This window comes from Artemia sp. Qi Xiang Cuo, chromosome 15 (genome assembly GCF_049724085.1).
Source record: "Artemia sp. Qi Xiang Cuo chromosome 15, ASM4972408v1, whole genome shotgun sequence".
NCBI classification, from domain to species: Eukaryota; Metazoa; Arthropoda; class Branchiopoda; order Anostraca; family Artemiidae; genus Artemia; species Artemia sp. Qi Xiang Cuo.
Genome location: NC_142808.1, coordinates 51,759,593 through 51,786,742, shown reverse-complemented (window position 1 = coordinate 51,786,742; position 27,150 = coordinate 51,759,593). Strand labels below are relative to the sequence as shown.

Below are 27,150 nucleotides of genomic sequence, written 5' to 3'. Positions count from 1 at the left end.
TTCTTCATATTTGACACTTTTATACTTCAGAATTGTAAAAATTAAATTTTTTTCGAAGTGACATTTAGATAAATACAATCACTCCTGAAAAAAAGTATAATAAAACACAAAAAACGTATCCGTCCGTTACGGGATTGATTACAATTGTCAAAGATGGATTGATTGGCTAACTTGTAAAATACTATTTGAGTTTTTGCCTTTATACCGGATGGACGAGGGTTTAACTTTGTTCTTTGTTACTGAAGCGTTCCTAGCCGTCCAAGCCGAGTAGTTGGCGTGCTAGATTTGGAATCTTTTGTCCGAAGGGGAGGGGTTCAATTCCTAGTGTGGGTGGTTGTTTGGTTTCGGACAGGGGTCAATGACCTGACTGTCAGCTCAGTTAGAGTCGACCCAGCTCTAAATCAATACCTGGAGAAATCTTTGGATGGTAAGCAGGAAGGATGTGTGAAAGCACAGGGTGGTTGGCCCCCAACCCCCATTGCACTTCCCGGCTGAAGGGCCTTGGAACGAAGGTCAGCTCCGCCGGTTTGGACTTTAAGGGTCTAATAGTGTACTTTAAGGTCTAGTGGTCTTTTACCTTTTTTTACCTTTACTGAAGCGTTCCTGTTTTTTTATTTCCTTCTTTTCTAATTCTCCTCTTTTCTCTTTTTTTGGTATGATCAAACAAAAAAAATGTATATGTATAATTTATTTACCTAGTATCTTTAAATATATAGTCAATGTCAATTTACTTGTCCCATAAAGTTCAAGAAAATCAATGCAAAAAAGCATGTCAATCTTTCTGCTCAGAAAGGGGGTGGTATTGGAGGGACTACATGCTAACTTCATGCCTTCAATAATACACATTGAAAGTTCTACTATGATTCTGCTTCAAACAAGGTGGAACTTGTCCTTGGTTCTGCTACAAAGCTGGCAGAGAGATGGGTGTGATCTGGTGCTGCTTTGCTCGTCCAACCAATGCGATTAAAAATCCTTGAATGACTGGGAGGCGCAGCATGTCAATTCTTATGCTAAAATATTGATGTTATTGGGTTAGAATGGTATTTGAGGCCTCAGGCCCTTGGGTTGTCCATTCATACCAATTTAAGATCCTTACTTGATTCTGCTTTTGAATAAGGTGCAATATCAAGGCCACTTCTAGGAAATTCTCCCAGGGAGTGGAAGAACAGGTTTTTGATAAGTGTCAATTGCAAAGACAAGACTATACAGCAGTAAGTAATTTATTCAAAAAAAAATTCAAGGAACAAAATATATAAAAATGGTTAGCCATTAGCCTTATAGTTAAAATGGTTAAGCCTCTAGAGAGCCTATGTGACTAAAATAAGCAACAAATTTCTCCATAAAAAACAAAACGAATAAACAAAAAAAACTGAAAGTACTGATAATTTTCTAAATTTAGGCCAAGTGATTTTTGAGTCTCAAGAAACCGCCATCAAGCCCTGACTCGATAGAACATGCAGCTAGTCAATTTAGGGTATTTTCTTCTTTGTTTTACATGGTCACAAGCTTATTCGAGGGAGGTATTTTAACTTTTTTGTGTATAATTTCCAATTCGGTTCATTATGTCTTTGGTTTGCTGATTTGGAAGGAACAAGGAAGAGAGCCAAAAACAAAACAAAAAGTAGTATAAACTGTCTTGGAAAGAGAGTTTACAAAAGGCTATGCAAAATAAAATTTAAGACAACACCATCCAATATTTCTAAGAGTTTCTCCCCCTCAAAATTAAGATTATTGTCTATTTTCATTTTTTCTATCACAAAACGACTGCCAAAAACAAAATAAAGTCAATTAATATCTGAATATTAGAAGCTGTGCCATAAAATATACACTGTCTATAAAATATGCAAAGTTTTATTTTTTCTAGAGAAAGTTTGTCACACCTGTGTGCCCCCCTCCCCAGGGATTGTAATATCGAACCTGTTGGAGCGTCTTGAAAGAGGATGCGTTTCAGTGGAAACTTGCATGTATAAGGGGTACAAACACTCATACATTGAAACAGATAGTCGCTAAAGTAACGAAAACAAGCTATTTAATTTTGTATATATTAAAATGTCAATGAAAATATACCTCTGTGATTCTTTGAGATTCAAAAAAAAGGATATGTTAGTAAAAGTCGTAGTGAAATAGGAAAAAAGGAGAGAATAATAAACATAAAGAAAAAAAAAGCTAAAAATAACGTCATCGAATTTTTGGGAATTACCTCTATTCAAAAAGAAAATGCTTAATGAGTCAACTGCTCTTTAGGGGCCTCTCCGCGGCCACTCAGCGTGCCCCCGGGAGGTGAAAGGGGAACGCCCTACAGATATGTAGGGTACCTTCATAGGGGGCACGGACCAACCGGGACCTTTTCCCTGGGGGTCCATAAAGGAAACTCGGGCACCCTCCCCATAAGAGAATATACCGCCCCTGTCCGTACGTCCTGTGAGACGTACAAACCTCCTCCCAGTAATGGGTGAAAGTACATGGTGATGCAGAACACTCTCATGGGAGGATCCTCTCTAGGAGGATAACTGCGGCTGGGAGTAAGATCCAGATCTCTGGCCAACGGCCTCTGTAAAAGGCTGCCTCGGCTCTTTCAGGGTACCTGCAAGACTGGGGACCTTGCGGTAAACTTTTCCCACTTGAGGAGTGGCACCCCTCGAGAAAATTATAGCCTAAGCTAGTAAACGACACAGCATTCGCACTGGATTCATTACAATGTATCCAGTGGATTCATTACTGTATTCATTACTGACGATTAATGAATAATTCTTCTGGGTTTGGTCTTTTTTGACGGATTTGTTTTTTCGGGCTGAAAAACCTCTTCCGAGCTAATTTATCTACTATGGGTTGCCTCCCTGTAGTAGCATAATATGCCCGTTTTTTAGCAGTAAGATCTTACATCTAAGATCTTACATCTTTCTGCAAAGATTAATGTTTTTTAACTCATCTTTGTTCTAAGATCTTACAGCTCACTGATGTTACCAAAAAGTGTGAAAACCGCCACTGTTCTGCCATATAGAACAATGATGAGAGAACTTTGATGATCTACTCATCATTGTTCTCAGACCGCTGATCAGAGCAGAATGATGAAAGACGTTTGCACAAAAACGACCAAAGATGTAAGATCTTTGCTCAAAGATTTCACTTTTAAGCGTTTTCTGACAAAAGATGTAAGATCTTAGCACATTGATGAGTGAAAAAACAGGCCTAATATTTGAAGGCATGAATATATAACGGGTCGGAGGTAGTAGGCTTGAGACTATCTGTGCAGGATTTCGACTCTTGTTGATAGAAGAGCATCGCCAAGTGCTGAAAACCATGTTTTAACCAAGATGGGGCAAGGATTGCACAAAGTCTCTATTCATACTGGATGTCCCAGGGACTTCTTGCTGTCCGGTTCTAAGCCGGCTTAAGTGCTTCGGTGTAGACTTGCGACGATATGTTGATCCCCGTCCTGTACTGGTAACCGGGATCATTGCCTCTCCTGAGGCCAAAATAATTTCAATGATTTAAAGAACATGAAAACTGGAACTTGGAATGTTACAACGTTAAAAAATTACTATCGTATCGATATTTTGAATAACGATTTCAGACGAGTCGAACCGGACTTATTAGGAGTTTCAGGAACTCATATCCCAGGGGTAGGAAGCATGGGCGTAGGCAGCATATTGTCTAGGGGGGGGCGGGGCAGTCGACTGTGATGGAGGGCCTTTAATCAACTGCTTTTCCAACCATCTGCTTTTTCAGTCATATCTAATGTAAATTAGAAGGTCTAGGGGGGCAGCTGCCCCGCCCCTGCCCCCCTCCCTACGCCCATGGTAGGAAGCATGAAATTAGGTGATACAGAATATGTTTACTCAGGCTGGAAAGATTGGGTACATAGACTGGGACTAGGGCTTATGATGAATAAGGAAGCTGTTAAGTCTTGTTTAGGCTGGGAAGGTATTAATAACAGAATACTAATTACTCTTTTTATGATTAAAAAGTTCAGGGTATCAGACTGCTTTGTTTTTTAACTCAATGCCTTTAATAAATGTTTTTTTGAATGTTGTGTTTTCAATTGTTTTTCTAGGCATAGGAAACCGTTTCATGCACGCAATCATATCTTGAAGTCTCAGATTTGAATGTTTCTGTAACCATGCCAATGATTTCCGGTAACACGCATTGAATTATCTTAACACTGTGTTTCATTATAAAAGAACAATGGACATTACTTTTTTTAGTCAATAAATTGAATTTGAACTAGGAACATGGATTCAACCAAAAGAAATTGTAATGATGAAAGCTACAAGCAAGAAGTAAGTGATTTATTTTTCATTGTATTCTTAGTGTGTGATGGGACTAATCTTAATAGTTTATCAAATGGTATTTACAGTCCCCTTATAGTTAACGAATTGCATAGTTTTAAAATCATCTTACATTACTATTGAGCTGTTGTATTCATTCCGTGGAATATGGTCTATTTACAAGGGAGCGGTTTAAAAAGCGCATTTACTGAATTTTATGGGTTTGGATGTTATATATAATCATTGTTTTTTTTTTTAAAGCTTCTTGTCCTAGTAGTTATTCATAATCTTCTGTATTCAGTCCATGGGATATTATTGAACCCAAGTCTTTCCATTAATAATAGTAGAATATGTATTATGGGTGTGGCAGTGCCCATACCTCCATTAAATTTTTTTCTGGTTATGATCTAGAAAAGGGCATAGTATCGTAATGAACATGACAGGACTCCATGTCACCACTCCCGGGTATCAAATCCCACGACAGGGCCCCTGAAACCCCAAGCAGGTCCCCAAGTCCTACACTTGACTCCCAAGTCCCACACTAGGGGCCCAAGTCCCTCCTTCCCTCATCCCTCAACGGTCAACGCCGCTCTTCCAGAACCACCATACACCAATCATTAACTACCTATCAAGCTGCCACGCCCATCATGCAAGTTTTGTTAGTACTTTCTCAGCAATTTTTAACAACATAAACCCTTTTGAAAATCATGACACAAGTAGTAGTGTTTAATTTCGTCATCAACATCCTCTAGTTGACCTTATCAATAAAACTTCATACCATTCCCAAAAAATTATATCCATGTTCTTTCACAGCCTGGATACACTTTTGATTTAGTAAAATATTAAGAGCGGAAATAGTAATAGAAATAGCCCCGAAAGTTTCAGCTTAATACCCTCAGTCGTTCTTGGTATATTGCTGAGATGTCTTATTGGCAACCAGCATCTAAACAGTGCGTTTTGATTTAATTTTAAATCAACATATAGTTTTTAAGCATAATGGGCAAATTAAATAACTGCGGGGGGCTGACCTACCCAATAACCCTAGAGATATAGTTACTAGACTGTTTAGCTTTGCTGAACAAAATGCCTGTCTGGAAAATTATGAGATAAAGATGAAGGTTGATTGCCCTCCAACCACTTTTGACTCTTAAGAGGCCACTAGAACTTTTAATTTTCAATCAAAATATCTCCTTTAAGATATAAATGATATTACTAGCTATGACATAGCATCACTGCTTATGTACTTATATGCGCTATATTGCTTATATGCTCTTTTAATAATTGCATGCATATAGTTTTTTCGTTTGATTGAAATTTCCCCTAAACGTTCCCTAAAAGTTTCCACTTAATGCCATTAGTGTCGTTAGTTACAGAAGCAGCATTAAATGTATACACAGAGTGTCTTTTTTGGCTAGTTCAAAATCTGCAACCTATGAAGGTGAAATTTTCAGAGAATATTTCTGTTGTACTGATGACAACCTACCATCCGTATGGAGGTTGTCAAAAGGGCATATTAGCAATACCTTCGGAACAGTTTCGTATGTAAAATTAAAACATACAATGCTTGTTGTTGGGGATGTTGAACTAATCAAAATACATTATCTGCATTATAATACTACTGCTTCTACTCCCACAGCTAATGCTTCTATTATTATTACTGCTACCACTACTACTGCTACTAAGCTGAGATCACTAATATTAACTGTACTCCTACTGCGACTACTATAACTACTGGTGCTACTGTTACTACTATAACTACTGCTAGTACTAATAAACTTATGGGTACTAAGGCGAAAATTTTGGGCAATATTGTAACTATTGAAAAAAATCGAAACCCAATGCCCATATATGTTGTCAAGAGGACGTATCAGCAATCCTTCACGACCGGTTGATGGTATTAAGAGTTTCATCGTGTGTTGAAGGGGATGTTGAAAAAAAGTGCTATTTGCACACTGCTACTAATGCTACTACAGCTACTACGACTATTGCTACGCATAATTACTAAACCTTTCAACAATGCTAAAAAAAATTGATGCCTCAAAACTTTGTTTGGAGGTTTGTTATAGGAAATGTTGGGCATGGGGTGGGGGTGGGGTCTCAAATCACTTTGAATCTTAAAAAGGGCACTATAACTTCCAATTTAAAATCAAATTAGATCCACCTTAATTTAATACGTCAACCCAATCCATAAAAACCTTATATATCCCGAGGGCATAACTTCAAGCCCTTGGCCCAGGAATTTGGGGGTTTGTGCCAGCCCTAGAGGCATTGTTATATATTCTTTGGACTATTTTCAACAAAATTGCCATCGCATAATTTCAATCAGATACATTTGGTGGAAAGAGTGTAGTTTGGTGGGGGAGGGGCTACTTGGCCTCCATCACTATTGACTCTTAAAAGAGAAATAGAACTTCCAACTTCAACAAATTGAGCCACCTCTAAAGTTTATACAACAATCCCTTCGATAAGAACCATAAATACCCCAGGTGTATAACCGCAAACCCTCGCCCTTAGGCTCTGGTGGTTTGTATCAACCTCGAAAGCCTTGTTATATGATATTTGGATTATTTTGAATAAAAGGACTGTCTCAAAATATCTATTGAATACGTCTTGGAAAAAAAAGAAGTGTTTATGTGGGGGGGGGGGGGGGTAGCTGCGTTCTGATCACTTTTAATCTTAAAAAGGGCACTAAAAAATCCGATTATGACCAATCCAATTAGTCATGTCCAAAACATATATGACCACCCTTTCTATAATAACCTCATATGTCACCAGGGCATATTGCAACCCTTTCCCTAAAAGATGTAGTGGGGGGAGGGGGTGGGTTGTTCCCACAGACATAATTTCTGAAGCCTTCAACTTCGATAAATAAAATTGCTATTTCCAAATTTTCATTGGAGGTCATAAGGGAAATGATGAGCACGGAGAGCATAACTTCAAGCCCTTGGTCCAGGGCTTTGGGGGGTTGTGCCAACCCTGGAGACTTTGTAATATATTCTTTGGACTATTTTAAACCAAATTGCCATCACATAATTTCAATCAGATACATTTGGTGAAAAGAGGGGTAGTTGGGTGGGGGGGGGGCTACTTGACCTCCATCGCTAATGACTCTTAAAAGAGAACTAGAACTTACAATTTCAACAAATTGAGCCACCTCTAAAGTTTATACAACGATCCCTTCGATAAGAACCTTAAATACCCCAGGTGCATATTCTCAAACCCTCGCCCTCAGGCTCTAGTGGTTTGTATCAACCTCAAAAGCCTTGTTATATGATATTTGGACTATTTTGAATAAAAGAACTGTCTCAAAATATCTATTGAATACGTCCTGGGAAAAAAAGACGTGTTTATGTCTGGGGGGGGGGGGGTAGCTGCATTCTGATCACTTTGACTCTTATAAAGGGCACTACAATTTTCGATTATGACCAATCCAATGAGTCGCGTCCAAAACATATACGACCACCCTTTATATAAGAACCTTATGTGTCCCCAGGGCATATTGCAACCCTTTTCCTAAAAGATGTGGTGGAGGGAGGGGGGGGGGGGTTCACAGAAATAATTTCTGAAGCCTTCAACTTTGATAAAATAAAATTGCTATCTCCAAATTTTCATTGGAGGTGTTAAGGGAAATGATGAGCACGGATGAGGGGGCCGGTTACTCTCACTTTTAATCTTAAAAGGGCACCATAACTTCCAAATTTAAATTAAATAAGCCCCATCTGTAGTTCATACGGCCGCCCGTTCCTATTCCTACATGACATAACTTACAACCCTATCCCCAGGGCGCTGGGGGGTTGTTTCACTCCTAGATACATTATTATATGTTTTTGAACTATTTTTGACAAAATCTCTATCTCATATTTTCAATCAGATGTGTTTGGTGAAAAGAGGGGCTGTCGGGGAGGGAGGGGCTAAATGCTTTCCATCCCTTTTGACGCTTAAAAAGTAACTAGGATTTCCAATTGCCAACCAAATAAGCCTCTTCTAAAGTTAAACAACTATCCCTTTCATAAAAACCTTAGATGTTCCGCGGCATAATTTACAAGCTTCACCCCTAAACTTTGGTGGTTTATATCAACCTCAAAAGCCTTGTTATATAATCTTTGGACTATTTTAAATAAAATTACTGTCTCAAAATTTTTATTCGATATATTTCTGGAAAACTGGACGTTTATTTTTTGGGTGGGGTAGGGTAACTGCCTTCTCATCACTTTGTCTCTTAGAAAGGATACTATAAATTCAGATTACCAATCCAATGAGTCCCCTCCGAAGTATATACAACCACCTTTTCTAAAAAAAAACCTTGCATACCCCAGGGGCATAACTTACAACCCTTGCCATGAAAGCTGCGGGGACGGGGGTATCTTCATGAAAGACATAATTTCCGGAATCTTCAACTACAATGAACAAAATTTCTATCTCCAAATTTTTATTGGATGTCTTTGAGGAAATGATGAGCGTCGGGGGTGGGGGGAGGGGTTGTTCTCAACTCAGTTTGACTTTTACAGAGGGCACTATAACTTTCAATTTCAAATAAAATGAGCCCCATCTGAAGTTTATGCGACCACCCATTCCATAAGAACTTCATATGACCCCAGCCCATGACTGACAACCCTATCCCCAGGGCACTGGGGGTTGCTTCAACCCTATAATCATTGTTTTAGTTCCTTGGACGATTGAGCAGAGTCACTATCTCACAAATTCGATCAGATTCTTTTGGTGAAGTGGGGTTGTTGGAAAGGGGGGAGGCTAGCTGCCCTCCATAACTTTTGACTTAAAAGGGAACTAGAAATTCCAATTTTTAACCAAATGAATCTACTTAGAACTTAGGTCCTCCTGAGCCATCTGTGGTGCATAGGGCATCGAAGAAGCCTTGGTAAACGTCACGTATTGGCGTTGCGGTGAGTACATCCTCCCACTGGGGTTGTAGTGATTTGTGAGCAATGGGTAGATCACGATCGTACGTGCGCCTGAGCGTGTTTCTCGGTCTTCCTCTCTGTCGACGCCCTCGCGGCTGCCATTGTTAAACCTTACGGGATTCTGGTGTCCTCCATCCCAAGAACGTGGCCAACATCTCCGTCTCTTCTTCTTAATCGCTTCAGTAATAAGCGGCTGGCCAGTTCTTCTGTGGACCCCGATGTTGCTGACTTTTTGACGCCAACCGATATTCAGCATGAGTCTCAAGCACATATTTTCGAAAGCTGTGAGTCTTCTCTGTCCTAGCATCTAGTTTCCAGCAGTCACTGACATACAATAACACGGACAAAACGTTGCTATTAAGAAGTTGCAGCTTTAGCGCAAGCGAGTACTTCTTTGATTTCCGCACTGGCTTAAGTTTGTTGAAAGCAGCGTTTGCCTTGCCAATTCTTCTCTTGACCTCATTTTGCACCTCTCCTGTGTAATCGACCCAGCTTCCGGGGTAGTTAAATTACCGGACTTGTTCAACTCTGCGATTTTTGTACAGGAGCTTGACTGGCGAGCCTGATGTTGCCATTGATTTAGTCTTGTCTGTATTGATGTTTAGGCCGACTTTCTCTACTTTAACGCTCACTTTGTTAAGGATCTCCTGGAATCGCTGCTTTTCATATTACAGGAGTGCCACTTAATACCTAAAGTAGAGGTCCGAGAGGATTTTATTTCCGACAGTTACTCCAAAGCCAGTCGCTTCTCCTAAAAAATAGTCCATTAAAATGACAAATCAAAACAATGATAAAACGCATCCCTGTCGCACTCCTGACAAAATTAGGAAGTATCTAGTTGTTCCGTTCTCTGCCTTTACGCAACTTTCCGTATTTTCGTAAAAGGCCGTGATCAAACTTATTATTTTCTTGGGGACACCATAATATGCTACTGTAGAATTTCCCAGTGTGTCACGGTCCACAGGATCGAAGGCCTTTTCAAAATCAATGAAGAGCATGTATATCTTGTTGGACCACTCATTCACTTCTCCTATCAGAGTCATGAGTTTGAATGAGGTCTGAACAAGATCTACCTGTACGATAGCCATGTTGCTCTTCTCTCAGATACGGATCGAGTGCTTTTTCAGGCGGTCGAGTATCACAAGCGCGACAACCTTACATGGTACTGATACTAGGTTTACGCCTCGCCAGTTATCGCAGATAATTGCATCCCATTTCTTAAATATCGTAACAATTATCCCTTTGGTTTAGTCACCAGGAACCTTTTCGGACTGCCAAACTGTTGCAGTCAGTGTTATCCACACTGAGAGGCATGTCCTCACTGATGCCTTGATCATTTCCGAAGTTATGCAGTCTTCACCAGGCAATCTTCCATTCTTGATTTTCTTCTTTGCAACAAGTATTTCCGCAGGTTTAGGGGGATTTTCGTCAATTTTCAGGTTAAGAAATGGCGTAGACGAGATGCTTTCTCTGTCAGGTCGTCTCGGTCTATATAAAACTTTTTCGAAGTAGGATACCCACCTCTCGTCAATTTTCTCAGTTTCGGTGAGAACGTTTGTGCTTTGTCCTTCATTCTATACGGGACATTTGGGAAGACTGAAGGTCTGCCGCCACCAACAGAGAGAATTTGCTGTCTCAGGGCATTGCGCTCATCGATTAGTTTCCAAGTTTCTTGTGATATCCATCTTTCCTTCTGTTTCTTCTTATATCGGAGCACATCCTTAGCAACTTGATTGTATGTTGTCTTCATTTTTAGCCATGCAGTTTCCGGACCTTCTGTGCAGTTTTCTATTTCAAGTAAAGCGAATGAGTTCTTCAACTTCATAGAAAAGTTTCCTTGGGTTTCTCGGTCATGTAACTTATCTACATTATAAATCTTCGTAGAATTCGATTTTGTATTGTTGTGCCCTTTCAGCTTGACTTTCACTCTTGCCTACCATCAGGATGTGGTCCGACTGGGCATCTGCCCCTCTGAAACCACGTTCTTTCAGAAGACTTGTCCGCCATCTCCTTGAAATTTTGATATAATCTATTTGGTTCTTCGTCCTGCCGTCTGGCGAGATCCATGACTATTTGTGGATGGTTTTATGTTCAAACTGAGTTGCGCCGACCACAAGATCATTACTAAGAGCATAATCTACCAGGAGGGCTCCGTTTTCGTTCATTTCACCAAGACTGTGTCTCCCTAGGATTTACGGACCTGCTCCGACCTTTGCATTGAAGTCCCCAGCCACACAAAGAAGGTCCTGTGATGGGACTTTTGATACCAATGACTGAAGAGCTTGGTAGAATGACTTTTCATGAGTATCGTCTGCATCATTCGCAGGAGCATAATATGCAATGATTGAGATTTTCAGATGGGTGGTTACAAATCTTGCAAGTAAGCACCTCTCACTGACTGGCTTCCATTCAACTAGTGCTTTGGTGGCCTGGTCAAACAGCATTATCCCAACCCCAGCCTGGTACCGGGATTCATTTCCTCTGTAAATTAGCAAGTAACCATCTCCTAGTTGTTCATGTCCAGATCCAATCCACCTGACTTGGCTCAGAGCAAGGGGTTTAGCTTATACTTCTTCATCTCTCTGAGTACTTGGTGAGGTTTTGTTAGCTGGTTTAGTGTCCTTACATTCCAGAATACAAATTTCGTGCTAGTTTTTAATGTCATAAATTTTGTCACTGGGCGTGCTGGGATTGTCGTCGAATGGTCTAGTGGGGTATCCGAGGCTATCATCGATTTTTCTTTTGCAATTTGGAATTTTATCAGGATAGGTCACAAGCCTATCGCCCAACCCTCCTCATTTTACGGACTTGGGACCGTCATGCTCCTCTAACCTCTGTGATGCAAGAATCCTTGCAAGGTTGAGTTAACCTCCTCTAACCAAATGAGCCTCTTCTAAAATTTATACAACCATCCCTTCCATAAAAACCTTAAAAACCTCCACGGTATAACTTACGACCATCACCCCTAGACTCTGGTGGTTTGTATTTACCCCAAAAGCCTTGTTATATGATTTTGGGACTATTTTGAATAAAATGACTGTCTCAAATTGTTTTATTCGACGTATTTCGGGAAAAAACGACGTTTTACAGGAGGGGGGGGGGGTAACTATCTGCTCATCACTTTGTCTCTTGAAAAGGGCACTAGAAATTCAGATTACCAATCCAGTGAGTCCTCTCTGAAGTATATACAACCATCCTTTCTATAAAAACCTTATTTTACCCAGGGGCATAACTTACAACCCTTGCCCTGAGAGCTTTGGGGGCGGGGGTGTCTTCCTGAAAGACATAATTACCGGACTGATCAACTAAAATGAACAAAATTTCTATCTCTAAATTTTGATTGGATGTCTTTGGGGAAATGATGAGCGTGGGGAGAGGGGTTGTTACTCTTAAATGTGCACTATAACTTTCAATTTGAAATCAAATGAGCCCCATCTCAAGTTTATGCAACCACCCGTTCCATAAGAACCTTATATGACCCCAGGCTAAGACTTAAAACCCTATCCCCAGGGCACTGGGAGGTTGCGTCAACCCTAGAGGCATTGTTTTACTTCTTTGGACGATTTTGAGTAGAATCGCTATCTCACAATTTTGATCAAATTCGCTTAATGAAGAGGGGTTGTCGGAAGGGGGGGGGGGGGGGCTAGCTGCCCTCCATCACTTTTGAATATTAAAAGAGAACAAAAAATTCCAAATTTTAACCAAATAAACCTCCTTTAAAGTTCATACAACCATCCCCTCCATAAAAAAAAACTGGGCATAACTTGAAACCCCTGCCCCTAGGCTCTGGGGTTTGTTTCAACCCCAAAAGCCTTGTTACATGATATTTAGTCTGTTTTGAATAAAATGGCTATCTCGAAATTTCTATTAGATGCATTTAGGGACAATACAACGTGTTTTTTTTGGGGGGACTCGCCTTCCGATCAATTTTACTCTAAGAGCACTAGAACCTTCAATTACCACTCCAGTGAGCCCCCTCCAAAGTTTATATGACCACGCTCTCTAAAAAAAACTTATATACCCCCAGGGCATAACTTACAACCCTTGCCTTGAGGGCTGGGGGTATTTGTTATCTTCAAAGACAAATAATTTTCTGACCTTTCAAATACGTTGAACAAAGTGGCTATTTTAAAATTTTGAATGGAAGTGTTTGGGGAAATGGTGGGCTTTTTAGGGGGGTTAGTTGCTCTCCAACCACTTTAGACTATTGAAAAGGGCACTAACTCTTTCAGTTTCCAATCGAATGAACCCTTTTTGAAGTGTTTACGACAACGCTTACTCTAAAAACCTTATATGCTCCAAGCGCATAACTTACAACCCTTGCCCTGAGGGTTCTGGGGGAATGGGGGTTGGGATGTCATCCTCAAAGGCATAATTTCGAAACCATTCAATTACAATAAACAAAATGGCAATATCAAAAAGTTGATCGGAAATGTTTGGAGAAATTTCCAATCAAATGGATTAGATTACTATTATTAGGAGGGGTGGGCCCACTATCAGTGCGTTGGGGCTCCTGCCTTCAAGGCCCATTGCCTCGACACCCTAAAAACTAGGCTCTATTTACGGTTGGGGTGGGCGACCAATGATGGATTTGGCCTCCCCACCCTTACCATATATCTTGCCAGCTGTCGAAAGTCTCCTTCCTTAACAATAATGCTGTCCCCTCCTCAATACCTCGCTCTTTACGCTAAAGTTTGTTATTGTTTTAAAAATAAAGTTGTGTGACGGATTTAAACTTTAGCGTAAAGAGCGAGGTATTAAGGAGGGGACAGTCCCTTCCATATACGGAAGAATTTCTGTTCGTTTTAAGTTTTAATGTCGCTCCTTACTTTCAGTAAAAAAAAACTTTTTCTTTTATTTAACTTCTGAATGTTTTTAAATTAATGCAGCTTTGATTTTGGCTCATCGTACATGAATAATTAAACCGAAATTTGCATATTAATTTTACTTTTTTGGCTAAATGGCTTTCTCGAAATTTTGTTCTGACGTAACTTACGAATTAACTTACGTAACGAACTTCTATATTCGTATGTTTTATTACGTATATTAGGGAGTTTGCCCCTTAGTCGATACCTTGCTCTTTACGGTAAAGTTCGAATTTTGTTCGAATCACAAACCCCTGAATCACAAAGGCCGGTTAATTAGAATAGATAGCTCTTTTGAAACTACTAAGAAAAACTTCAGCGAAAAGGGCGAGGTATTGACTAGGAGGCGAACCCCCTCATATACGTAATAATTTCTGTTTATTTTAAGTTTTAATGTTGCTCCTTACTTTCAGTTGAAACTAGTTTTTTTTTATTTAATTTTTGATCGTTTTTTAAATTAGGTGTTTGCCAAGTAATATTTGTTTCCCGCATTCCTAAATTTCTGCCCCCCCTGCGTTCTGAACTGGTGTCTTCTTTTGTACGTCTGGTCTTCTTTGCGTATTCTATGCCAGCAATCTGCCGCACAGTGGTTATGTTTGCTACAACAATAGCAATTAAATTTTCTCTTAAATTGTTTGTTGGTTTCCTGGTTACTTCTAAATATTCTTTATCTGTAATAACTGTCTGTCTTGGGTGGGGGTGGGTGCCCATATTTTCTATAGTTATTAGTTGCTAACGATTCAAGGTCTTAGAATTTTGTCAGTTACTTCCCTAGACGGTGCCCCTCGGCCTCTGTTGTGCCCTTTTGGTTCACGATTTGGCTCATCATAGCTCACTTGCTTCTCTCCTCTTTCAAATTTAAACTTTCTTGGGCTCCTGTGTTATTTATTGACATCTGATCAAACTTTTTCATGGCCCTCTTAATTTTTACCTCTGTTTCTACTAGGATTATAGACTGCTCTAGATTTTCTGGCTTCCGTGATAATATTAGTCTTAACAGCTTTTTTGGTAACCCTTGCATAAAAGTATGTAATTGAACTTGTTGTATCGTCTCGTCACTTCCGCCTTTTTCTAACTGTAAACATACAGACCTAAAAATTTTGTTTTGCATATTCCCTAATACTAGTTGAGATATTGAATGTCATTACTTCAGTTCTTAGCCTCTAGGAGATACTCGTTTCTATGAACCTTGTTTTAGAAGATTCAATTAGAGTGCTAATGTCCTTGGGTTTTTTTTCCTGAATCGCCTCAAAGTTTTTATTGGTGCTTCCCTTTAATCTAGCTCCAACGAATTGCTCTTTAACCTTATCGTCAAACGACTCTGTTAGTTCGTCCAAAATTTTCAATTTAACGATAAATTCATCTACATCTGAAATTCCCGCGTATTCTGGTATAATTTTGGCAATTTCAAGTACCGTTGATTGGGAAGCCATTTTTTTCCTCTGGTAAAGCCATTTTATTTTAAAAATTAAATTTTATTTAGTCCTCTCGGCCCAGTTTTTAAAACCGCCACCAGTTGTGGTAAAGTGGTATTATGGTTGTTGGGATGATGTTGTGGTTGTTACCTTTATTATCCCATTAAAGGGGAGATAAAGTATGGTCCTAAGGTAATTAATCTTGGGTAGCGTGCCTTTGGCTATGACCTGACCTATGAGGCGTACCAGCTGGGTATATTGTAGAGACTAAATGTAGATTGTAGGGAGGTTGGCTATCATACAATACTTTTCTTCAGTTAACATATACTAGTACAAGGTTTAATAATAGATATATATTCTGCTGGGACGTTCGTTTTAAGTTTTAATGTTGCTCCTTATTTTCAGTTGAAAAAAAACTTGTTTGTTTTATTTAATTTATAATCGTTTTTTAAATAATGCTGGGAAATCTGGCGCCCCCTTCATGGAAATGTTCCTTCTCCCAAGAAAATATCCTTCGTGGAAAGATCCTCCCCCGTAACTATTCCCACCCCGACCCCCCACTAGAAAAGAAAATCCTCCTGAAAAAACCTGTATATTTCCCAATAACCAATACTATGTGTAAACAATGGGCAAAGTTTATAGCTTGCAGCCCTTCCCACGGGAACTGTGGGGGATTAAGTTATCCTCAAAGACATATTAATTAGATTTTTGACTATGCTGAACAAAATGGCTATCCCAAAATTTTTATTGGGTGACTTCTGGAAAAAAATGAGCGTGGGAGGGGGCCAAGTTCCCTCCAATTTTTTTGGTCACTTAAAAAGGGCACTAGAACTTTTGATTTCCGTTTGAATGAGCCCTCTTACGATATTCTTGGACTACTGGATCGATACGTTCACCCCTAGGAAAAAAACAAAAACAAACGAATAAAAAGGCATCCGTGATCTTTCTTCTGGCAAAAAAAAACAAAATTCCACATTTTTGCAGATAGGAGCTTGAAACCTGTATAGTAGGGTTCTCTGATACGCTGAATCTGATGGTGTGATTTTCGTTAGAGTTCTATGACTTTTATGGGTTGTTTCCCCCTTTTTTAGAAAATAAAGCAAATTTTCTCAATCGCGTAACTTTTGATGGATAAGACTAAACTTGATGAAACTTATATATTTGAAATCAGCATAAAATCTGATTCTTTTGATGTATCTATTGATATCAAAATTCCGTTTTTTAGAGTTTCGGTTACTATTGAGCCGGGTCGCTCCTTACTTACAGTTCGTTACCACGAACTGTTTGATTCTTTATATGGCTTATTGTAACTTTGTCCTTATGCGCCCTTTGATACAACCTCGCAGAGGTTTTAATTTTTTCATTATAGCTTTTGTCACCCCAGTATCTACCCATTATTCTGATAAACTCTGTTTTCTTATAGCTGTTTCGGTAGTCTTCATCATTATTATACCGAAACTTCTTATTTTGTATGGCTTTCTCAATTTTTGCTTCTCGATACTCCTGGTCCGTTACATACCTCTTATTTTCTCTGTCATGTTTCATTTTCTTAAAACCTGGATCACCAGACAACTTAGTAGCCATCCTTTTGGCTACTAAGTAAGGACTTCAGTCCTTAGTGTAGGCTAATATTACTTCAGTTACTATGGACTACAGTTCGTTCCTTAATGTAATTAAAAAAGAAAACCAAAACTTTGAAGCTTAGTAGATATACTTTCGAAACAGGAAAAAATAAATCCTTTTTTTTATTTACAATAGTAAGATTGTTTGGATCAGCATATATTTGGAATCAGCACAAAGTCTATTCTTTTGGTGTATTAGTTAAACTTTGCCGATTACTATTGAGCCCAGTCAATGCTTCTTAATCGCTTCTTCTTAACTGGTTATGTAATGACTTTGAATTCGAATCTGTTATTTACCGAGTTTGACTCGGTTATTCATTGTAATTTCTGTTCGTTTGGGTTTCATTTATTTATTGATGCTGATTTGCAGTAGTTCCACGCTTGGTAGGTTATTTGATTTTATTTTTGCTCATTTTTGGTTTAATAGAGTTTTTTACTTTTCTTTGAAAAACGTATTTTGTGGAAAGTTTTTTTTTTTTATTAATATCTGTTCGTTTTATATTGACATAGTCTTTTCATAGAAAAAGAAAATAATTTTTTAAATCTTTTCGTTTTTTTAAGAATTTATAGTTTGGCCTGCTATTTGTATACTGGAGAAAAATTTTCAGCAATTTTTAACAACATACACCCTTTTAAAAATCTGGACACAAATCGTAGTGTTTAATTTAGTTTCATACCTCCTCTAGTTGACCTGAAATGGAAAACGATACCATTCACATGTTGTGAAGTGTTATTTTATGGTATTTGGGGGTGTTGTTGTCGTAGATGCCTTTATTCTCCCTTTATAGGGGAGATCAACTCTGGCCCTAAGGGAATTAAACTTTGGTAGCGTGCCTTAGGTTATGATCAAACTAATGAGGCGTACCGACTGGGTATGTTCGAGAGGCTAAAAGTAGATCGTAGAGAGTTTGTCGAAAATACAATAATTTTATTCATTTAACATATAATATAATCGGATATATTCTGTCTACTGGGACTGGCTGTCCCAAGTAGACCTCAAGTCCAAAAAAAACAACAATAATATATAAAGAGATACTTAGACACACGAAGATAAAACAAAGTTCCAAGGTATTTCTAAGACAGAGGACCAGAGGCCTTTCCGGTATAAAGTTAGTATAAGATATTCCCTTCCGATAAAATGTATCTTTTATACATTTTTATCAACCACACCTTCCCACGTAACGGCTAGGAAGTGGTAATTTCTCAATTTCCCGTTAAACAGAACTTAGCAGGATATGTTCCTTATCTTAATAAAAAGTGGTATTTCAAAACTTCATATTTGCGTCTTATATATTTTTACTAAATTAATAATTAACTAAATTAGAAAGCTTTACCACAATACTCCCCATTTAAAGAAGAATTGTCCCAATTCTCAATATTTTGCTTTTAAAAATTCTTAATTTCGTTTACAGCTATTATGCTGCCATCTTTGTATCATTATGTGCATCTACCCTTAATGGGTTTCCTTAGGGTTATGTTTCTGGTCCAATATAGGCTTTGTTCTTTTTTGTCGAAGGATTTCAATTTGAAATTCATCTTGGTTTCTTTTTTTTTCTCTTTGTCTCTAGGACTGAAAATTACTCTTTTATCCTTCCTCATATGCATCTTTTTTTTTTTTTTTTTTTTTTTTTTTTTTAACTTGACCCTAAGCGGCTTAAAAATAATATTAATGGTTTTGCTAAAATTAGATTTCAAGTTATATTAGACAAGTTTATGAATTATTTGAGTTTAAATTTAATTCCCCTTAAAAATTTAATTTATCTGTGTGATGTGGTTGATATACCGTTTATTTTTGGTTTTAGAAATGCCTTGGGTAAATTACATATAACATTATTGATTTTTAAATTTTCACATATATTTTTTTTTTCAGCACAAAGCATTTTCACATATTAAAATAACATAAGCCATTGGGCTATGTAGCATATTTTCTAGGCCTAAATTAAGTTCTGTTTTTATCTCACTTTCTGACGAACTTGTAGTAAAGTCTGTATTACTGCTATAGTTTCCAAAATATCAGTGGATCGAGTATGAGATGCTAGTATCAGGATATATTTGAAGTGTCTTCAAAATTTGTTACTTTCCAAAAATGTGTCAAAATATGATTGAAGAAAAAATGGATCCAAAAAGATGCTACGAAAAATTTTATTTCCAAAAAAAAAAATAGCTAGTGCTGTATCTAAAACAGATATCCACATTAGTATACATATAAAGCATACATTTTTACATATATAGCAGAATGAAACACTCAATTTTCGTATATATCAATGCATTCGAAAGTTAATTACTTTTAATTACTTTCTCCACTTTTTTAATTACTCCAAAAATAATAACCCGCTTAAATCGAAACATTACGTTTCTTGGTGGATTATTCTTTCAAACTTAATACTAAACTGATTATTTCACATATAAAAATTTTTAACACGTTGACTCGAGGTCAAACATTTACATAAACATTAAATCACTAGTTAAAACTTAAAGTTGATAAAAACATAGTATATATATATATATATATAAGCATTGTGTAATAACTTACACAATTATGTTAAGTAACAAAAATAATTTAAAGCATCAAGAAATTTTTTTCTAAAGTCCATTTTTCACAAAGCAGCTTAAAAAGTGGTATAACTCTTTTTTTTTCGTAAACACTTGAATTGCAAATTTATTTAAATTAGTAACAAGTATTATTGCTGACACAGTAATAAAAATATTAATCATAGATTTCTCTTTTACTTTCATATTCATGAAATCATATTGACAATCGAATTGTCTGCGGTTGTAGTTAAGTTCTTTTTTCTTTCTTTTTTTTCTTTTTTTTTTTTTTTTTTTAACGTTAGATTATGGTTTTGCGCATACAGGGTTTCTTATATCCTTCCCCCCGAGGGTTTGATGTTTCATATTATACCAAAATTTAAGACCCCATATAAACAATCCCAGAACCACGATAGTAGTTATGAAATATCCCCAAGTATAGGCTAATAAAACTTTATAGTAAGTGGTTTTTTCTATTTCTGTCTGGAAAATGGGATAATTTATGTCCAGATTTTTATTTAAATATTTCAGGGCTGTCAGAAATCTGGGAGTTTCGCCTTTTATTTTTTCCAGTATGGAGATATCATTTAATTTCTTTAACATCTTTTGTACTTTCTTAATTTTTTCATTATCTTGTTCCCCATTTGTTGCTTTAAAAAGATTTATGTTAGGTATCGGTTCTATACCCCATTTCTCCATAATTATCTCCGCAATTTCCATCATTGGAGATGATACAATTGTCTCTCTTTTCGTTACACGACAGGGTGGGGGAATATTAACCAAGCGCATCCCTTCTATTTGTATATCTATGGTATTCTGCAACCGAGAAGAAATTTTTCATCTCAATTGTGCCATATAGGGTTGGGGAACGCTGAATATGAAATCATTTTCACTAATTTTTTTTCCATAGTTCTAGATTAATTGCGCTTACTACATCAACATCCAATTCTTTTGGTAGGGGATTTGAGTGATCCATCTCCTCCCAAAGTTTAATTGCACAGATTTTTCTTGTGCGTAGATGCGATATAGTTCCTAAGCTGCAAAAGGGAAGTAAATCTTTTTGACATTTGATTATTTCCTGTTACTCTGGTATTCTATATTTTAAGTTGGAGATGACTACATATTGGGGAAAACTAATTATTCTATTCCAGCTTGTGGCATTTGTCAGCTTAGATGGGAAAGCATTTATTAGAAATAGTGCATATTCTTCGTTTTTAACTAGAGGTACCTTTAAAAATATCCATAACTCCCCTTGCTTAATTTGCAAATAGTTTTCCACCATGCTATAAAAGTATAGAATATTCTCGAAATTTGGCTCTAGTCCTAATTTCAATTGATAAGGTAAATGACTCTCTATGGTTTTGAGTACTTTTATTAATTTAACCGGTTTTACGAGTCGTGCTGGTAAATTTTTCGTCAATAGGGTTAGAAACTCCAGCTCCAATTGATTAAATTCATGAGATATTTCCATGATGGCACTAGATAATAGCTGTAGAGCCATCTGAAGATTTATGTCTTCTATTATTTCACTATGGTTTCATATTATTCGTTTTAGAGTTATGAATACTGCATTGGTTATCTCCTTTTTAAAAATGGAAAGCGTATTGATTGTTTGATTAACTTTTTCTTAGATTTTGGATATCCTTGTTTCGTGGTGTTTTAAGATTGTTAGCCACAAGTCTAAAAAAAAACAACAATAATATATAAATAGATACTTAGACACTTACAATGATAAGACAAGTTTCCAAAGTATTTCTAAAACAACGGACCAGAGGTCAGTCCGGCATAAAGTTAGTATAAGATTTTCCCTTCCGATAAAATGTATCTTTTATACATTTTTATCAACCACACCTTCCCACGTAATCGCTAGGAAGAGGTAATTTCTGAATTTCCCGTTAAACAGAACTTAGCAGGATATGTTCCTTATTTTAATAAAAAGTGGTATTTCAAAACTTCATATTTGCGTCATATATATTTTTACAAAATTAATAATTAACTAAATTAGAAAGCTTTACCACACACAAAAAAAATCTGTTTACTTTCTTTGATAGCTTGGATACACTTACGCTATTTTTATTTGGTTAAATTTTAAGAGCAGAAGTAGCCCCAAAAGTTGAACATAATACCCTCAGTCGTTCTTGGGATACTGCTGAGATGCTTTATTGGGAATTAGAACTAACTCAGTGTATTTTGAATTAATCTTAAGGCAACATATAGTTTTTAAACATAATGGGAAAATGGGAGGGTGTACGTGGAGGGGGATTAGTTGCCCTCCAATCACTTTTGACTATTAAAAAGGGCATCAGCCCTTTCTATTTTCAATTGAATGAGCCCTTTTCGAAGTTCCTACGACAACTCCTTCGATACGAAGTGCCCTGGTCTAAACAACAACAACAGCAACGAAAAAAAACTTTATACCCACATCGATCTTTACTATAAAAATGCCAAGCCTTCCAATCACTTTCGACTATTAAAAAGGGCACTAGGCCTTTCGATTTCCAATCGAATGAGCCCTTTTTGAAACGACAACGCTTTCTAAAAACACCGTATATGCCCCCAGGGCATAAATTACAACCCTTACCCTAAGGGCTGTTAGGGTGGTTCTCATCCTCTAAGACCTAATTTCCAGAACTTTCAACTATGTTAAACAAAATGGCTGTCTCAAAATTTGGTTGGATGTGTTTGGGGAAATGATGGGCGTGAGAGGGGCGTTAGTCGCTCTCCCATCACTTTCAACTATTAAAAAAGGCACTAGCCCTTTCAATTTCCAATCAAATAAGCCCTTTTGAAGTTTCTACGACAACGCTTTCTATAAAAACCTTATATGTCCCAGGGCATAACTTACAACCCTTGCCCAGAGGGCTGGGCGGGAGGGTGTTGTCGTCCTCAAAGAACTAATTTCCAGAACTTTCAACTACGTTGAACAAAATAGATATCTCAAAATTTTGATTGGATGTGTTTGGAGAAAAGTGGGCATGAGAGAGGGGTTTGTTGCCCTCCAATCACTTTCGACTATTAAAAAGGGCACTTGCCCTTTGAATTTCCAATCGAATGATTCTTTTTTGAAGTTTCTACGACAACGCTATCTATAAAAACCTTATATGCGGCCAAGGCAAAACTTAACCCTTGCCCTGAGGGCTCTGGGGGAGTGTCATCCTCAAAAGCATAATTTCTATGTGGAAATCGACTACGCTGAACAAAATGGCTATCTCAAAATTTTGATTGGATGTGTTTCAGAAAATGGTGGGTATGGAAGGGGCTGTAGTTGCCTTCCGATCACTTTCGACTATTAAAAAGGGCACAAGCCACTCCAATTTCCAATTGAATGAGCCCTTTTCGAAGTTTCTACGACAACTTCTTCGATACAAAGTGCCCTGGTCAAAAGGAAAATATAATAAAAAATGCATTGTGCCAATATCGTTCTTATATGCCCCCAGGGCATAACTGTATAACCCTTGCCCTGAGTGCTGTGGGGGAGTGTCCTCCTCAAAACATAAATTCTATCTGGAAATCAACTATGCTGAACAAAATGGCTATCTTAAAGTTTTGATTGGATGTGCTTTGGGAAATGTTGGGCGTGGAAGGGGTGTTACTTGCCTTCCAATCACTTTCTTCTATTAAAAAGGGCACTAGTCGTTCCAATTTCCAATCGAATGAGCCATTTTTCAAGTTTCTGTGACAACTCCTTCAATACGAAGTGCCCGGGTATGGAAGAAAAAAAATAATACATTGTGGCAACATCGTTCTTTACTTAGGTAGCGTGATTGCGCTGCCTATGATTAAATTAAAAACAGATTTTTTTATTTTACCGAAAGTAAGGAGCAATATTAAAATTTTAAACTAACAAAAATTATTCCGTAGATGAGGGAGGCTGCCCTGTGAATTTTAAAAGAACTTTAAATTTTAATTTCCTTTCAAATGAGCTGGCTGCCAATCTTCTAGGAATTTTGATTTGATACGACTCCCCTTATATCATAATACACGCTGAATCCGATGGTGTGATTTTAATTAAGATTTATTGACTTTTAAGATGTGTTTCGTTCCTTTTTTTAAATCTGGTAAATTTGCCCATGCTTGTGGCTTTTGATGGACAATTGTAATCTTGTTGAATTTTATATATCAACATAAATTCAATTCTTTTGATGCATCTTTTGATATCCAATTCATTTTTTGGTTACTATTGAGCCGTGTCACTCCTTACTTAGGCTACCCCTTGTTACCACGAAGTATTTGAAAGAGTTCTGTATTGCCATCTTCAAAAAAAAAAAAATGATTTCAGGAATCATTATAGCCAGATTGGTTTCCTTAATTTGTCTGGCTTATTTGAGATTCACCAGTTTCCGAATTTTTAAGTGCCGCATCCACGCAGCCAGAAACTTCAAAGCAAATAGGTTACATGAAAAATAAATTTTTCGGCACTCTGAATCAAATAAATCCCATTTTTCTTCCTAAATTTACTGTTCCCTATTTCACGGAAAAATGTTCATTCTGTAAACTTTGATAATATCATTTATTTCCTTTAATGATAACTTTGATGACATGCATTATTAATTCCTTTAATCAATGTCCGTGTTTTAAGATAAGTTTATTTCACATAATTGTCTTGGTTCCTGTTTCCTGGAAAACTCGTGGGTAATTGGATTGCTATTGACGTTTAAGCAGATATAAGAGAAGTGTCAAATTTTATTTCATTAGTCTGATTCTTGGGTGCTTGAGAAGCGAAAATTAAGGTAAAGAACATTAATTTAAAAACAAAGTTTTTTGAAGGAGGTAAAGAGCAAAGTATAATCACCTACGGAACAAGTACTGACAAAACCTATCCTCTCCACGCAAAAAAAGTGACCCTTTGTCCGCGTCTCCGGAGACGATTCCATACCTATGCGAACCTGGCAACTAAATACCGTAGTTAAACAATTCAATACAACTTAGGAGAAAATTGGCTCGGAGCGATTAAGTAGTACAGCATTTTGCGTCTAGAGGAGCTGAGGTACGCGGGGTCACTTTTGGAGAGTTTTGTCAGTACTTGTTCCGTAGGTGATTATATTTTGGTAAAGAGCGAAGTTGAAACTTAAAACGAACAAAAATCATTTCTTCACAGCCTGTCTAATATATGGTGGCCGGCTTTTACCCCTACCCCTGGAAAATACCCCCCCGTAGAAAATAAGGCTTTCCAAATTTTAGGATTTTATTTGAGTTTTTTTCGTAGGGGGAAGGCATTTCGGTACTTGTGTATTATACGCCTCTTACTCAAGCTTACCCCGTGTAAAACTTGAGAACAAATCGGTCTCCTTGTTAGTTTCTTTCGGTGTAGCGCGATATTAGACAAAAAATAGATGGGAAATATGTAATTTGTGCTATATATTTGCACATAAGGGGGGGAGGGGAGTAAAGTATTTGGACAGTTTGAAGTCAGAAACCAATTCTTGCATCACAATATGCAGAATAATTGTACCTAACACATTTTACATGCAGACCAGCTATACTTTATCCCCCCCCCCCCTCTAAAGTGCAAATATATAGCCCAAATTTATTTCTAAATTAACGAAGAAACTGGTTTGTTCTGGAGTTTTACACATCGTAAACTTAAGTGAGCATAATACTATAATACCAGAATTTTTCCCGGTATGATTTAAAACAATCAGAAATTAATTTTATAAGTTTTTTTCAACTGAAACTAAGGAGCAACATCAAACTTATAATGAATACAGTTACCATGATACGTTTATTGTAATCTAACTGTTTGAAGTTGTAAAGTAGAAAATTTCACAACCTTATAAATATTTGAAAACTAGGAAAAATCGGGAAATGAATTCTTGAGGCAAAATCTATGTACAGTTTTATACTTTATTTTATATAATCTGTTACCATGAACATTCTGTCGAAACAGGATTCGCATATTTTTTATTTATATACTAGTACATGTACTACCGACAAATCATCAGAGACCCAAGCCACTTAAGGCCACCACACCTGTACACGCTTTTTCTTTTCTAATGGATTCACTCTGCTCCCTCCAATAGAATTTCCTCCATTATATCTCTCCTTGTAGTCTCTTCCTACACTATTTCAAAATTTGGTGATTTTTGTTTGGTCTCAGATGCATTGCCGAAATGCACGATTTTTGGCAAAGGATCGTCCATTAGTTGTAAAAATAGACCAAACGACCTTGCTCTTTATTTTATCGCAGCCATAGGAAGTATAGATCAGGACCATTTCAGTATTTGGTATAAACATAAATGGAAAAAAGCAGAACTGAAATAGAAAAAAAAACAGAATTCTGTTACTCCTTTTCTGTTTTGATTCTCTATTTTAATCTGGGCAATGTAAGCAGAAAGGGTATGCAAAAATATAGGATAGCTGGCCCCAACCCCTATTGCACTTTCTGGCTGAAGGACCATGAAACGGAGATCAGCACAGCCGGTTTGGACCTTACGGGTCTAGTGCCGTCATATTTACTTCCTTACTCAAAATTCTAGCAGATCTGGAACATTTTTTCCTGATTATGGTTTCTTGTTAAAGTAGAAAGGAACAGAATTCCCTGTTGCAGCTACTTGAGCAAAGCTTATAGTATTCCTATTTTCATGGGCGTAGGAAGGGGGGGGGCAGCTGCCCCCCCCCTAGAACTTCAAATTTACATTAGATATGGCTGAAAAAGCAGATGGTTGGAAAAGCAGTTGATAAAATGCCCTCCATCACACTATCGACTGCCCCCCCCTAGACAATATGCTGCCTACGTCCATGCCTATTTTCCCTTGAAAGGTTCTTCTGTAACCTAGTCGTGTCTAGAATCTTAGAAAAGGCGCTTATCTCACGATAAAAAGTCTCTGGTGATCAATTCCCCGTCGTGATAGGAGTAAGATAAATAGGAAAGATGTGGGGCACAATTTTAACTGTTCATATTTTAACATGGAGGGTTTTTCTGTAAATAAATATTCAAAACTTGTCAAGTCTGAATTATAATCCAGCATTAAGCAGAAAAATTGAAAAAGTGGGAAACTATAAATTTACAGTTATTGATATTAAATTTTATCATGCAGATGTTGGAATTTTAGGGGGTTAGTACCCCGCATAATATTTTGGTTTGACCTGGAAACTTTGAAAAACGATTATAAACAAAAAAAAAGTCAATTTTAGATTGAAAGTAAGGAGCAACAGTAAAACTTAAAATGAATCGAAATTATTCCGCATATGAGGGGGCTGCCCCCTTGTTAACCTCTCGCATTTTACTCTAAAGTTTGAATTTGAAATCCCAATTCTTTAAGAACGACTGCTGAAACTCAAGGGCCGTTGATTTGAAATAAGAAGCTTTTTTAAAGTAATACAACTTCAGCGTAAAGAGCGAGAGATTGAGAAGGGGGTAGCCCCGTCATATACAGAATAATTTCTGTCCGTCTTAAGTTTTAATGTTACTACTTTCTTTCAGTTGAAAAAAAAATTTGTTTTTGTATATATTTAATATCATGAGTAGAAATTTTCAGTCCTTCTTATGTCCAAAAATTTGATTGAGAGTTTATCCTGATTTATCCTCCAGT

At 37.3% G+C, this 27,150-nt stretch overlaps 1 protein-coding gene and 1 long non-coding RNA gene across 2 annotated transcripts in view; one reads left to right on the top strand and one right to left on the bottom strand.

Moving 5' to 3' along the window:
* The window catches only part of LOC148943826 (uncharacterized), a 606,774-nt gene that overhangs the window by 207,451 nt on the left and 372,173 nt on the right, over positions 1–27,150 (bottom strand).
* LOC148943830 (uncharacterized) overlaps positions 1–27,150 on the top strand; it is a 48,510-nt gene that overhangs the window by 19,201 nt on the left and 2,159 nt on the right. Inside the window, exon 2 of the long non-coding RNA XR_016142986.1 lies at positions 4,055–4,280. This is a non-coding gene — a long non-coding RNA (uncharacterized LOC148943830). The remainder of the gene's footprint in view (positions 1–4,054; positions 4,281–27,150) is intronic.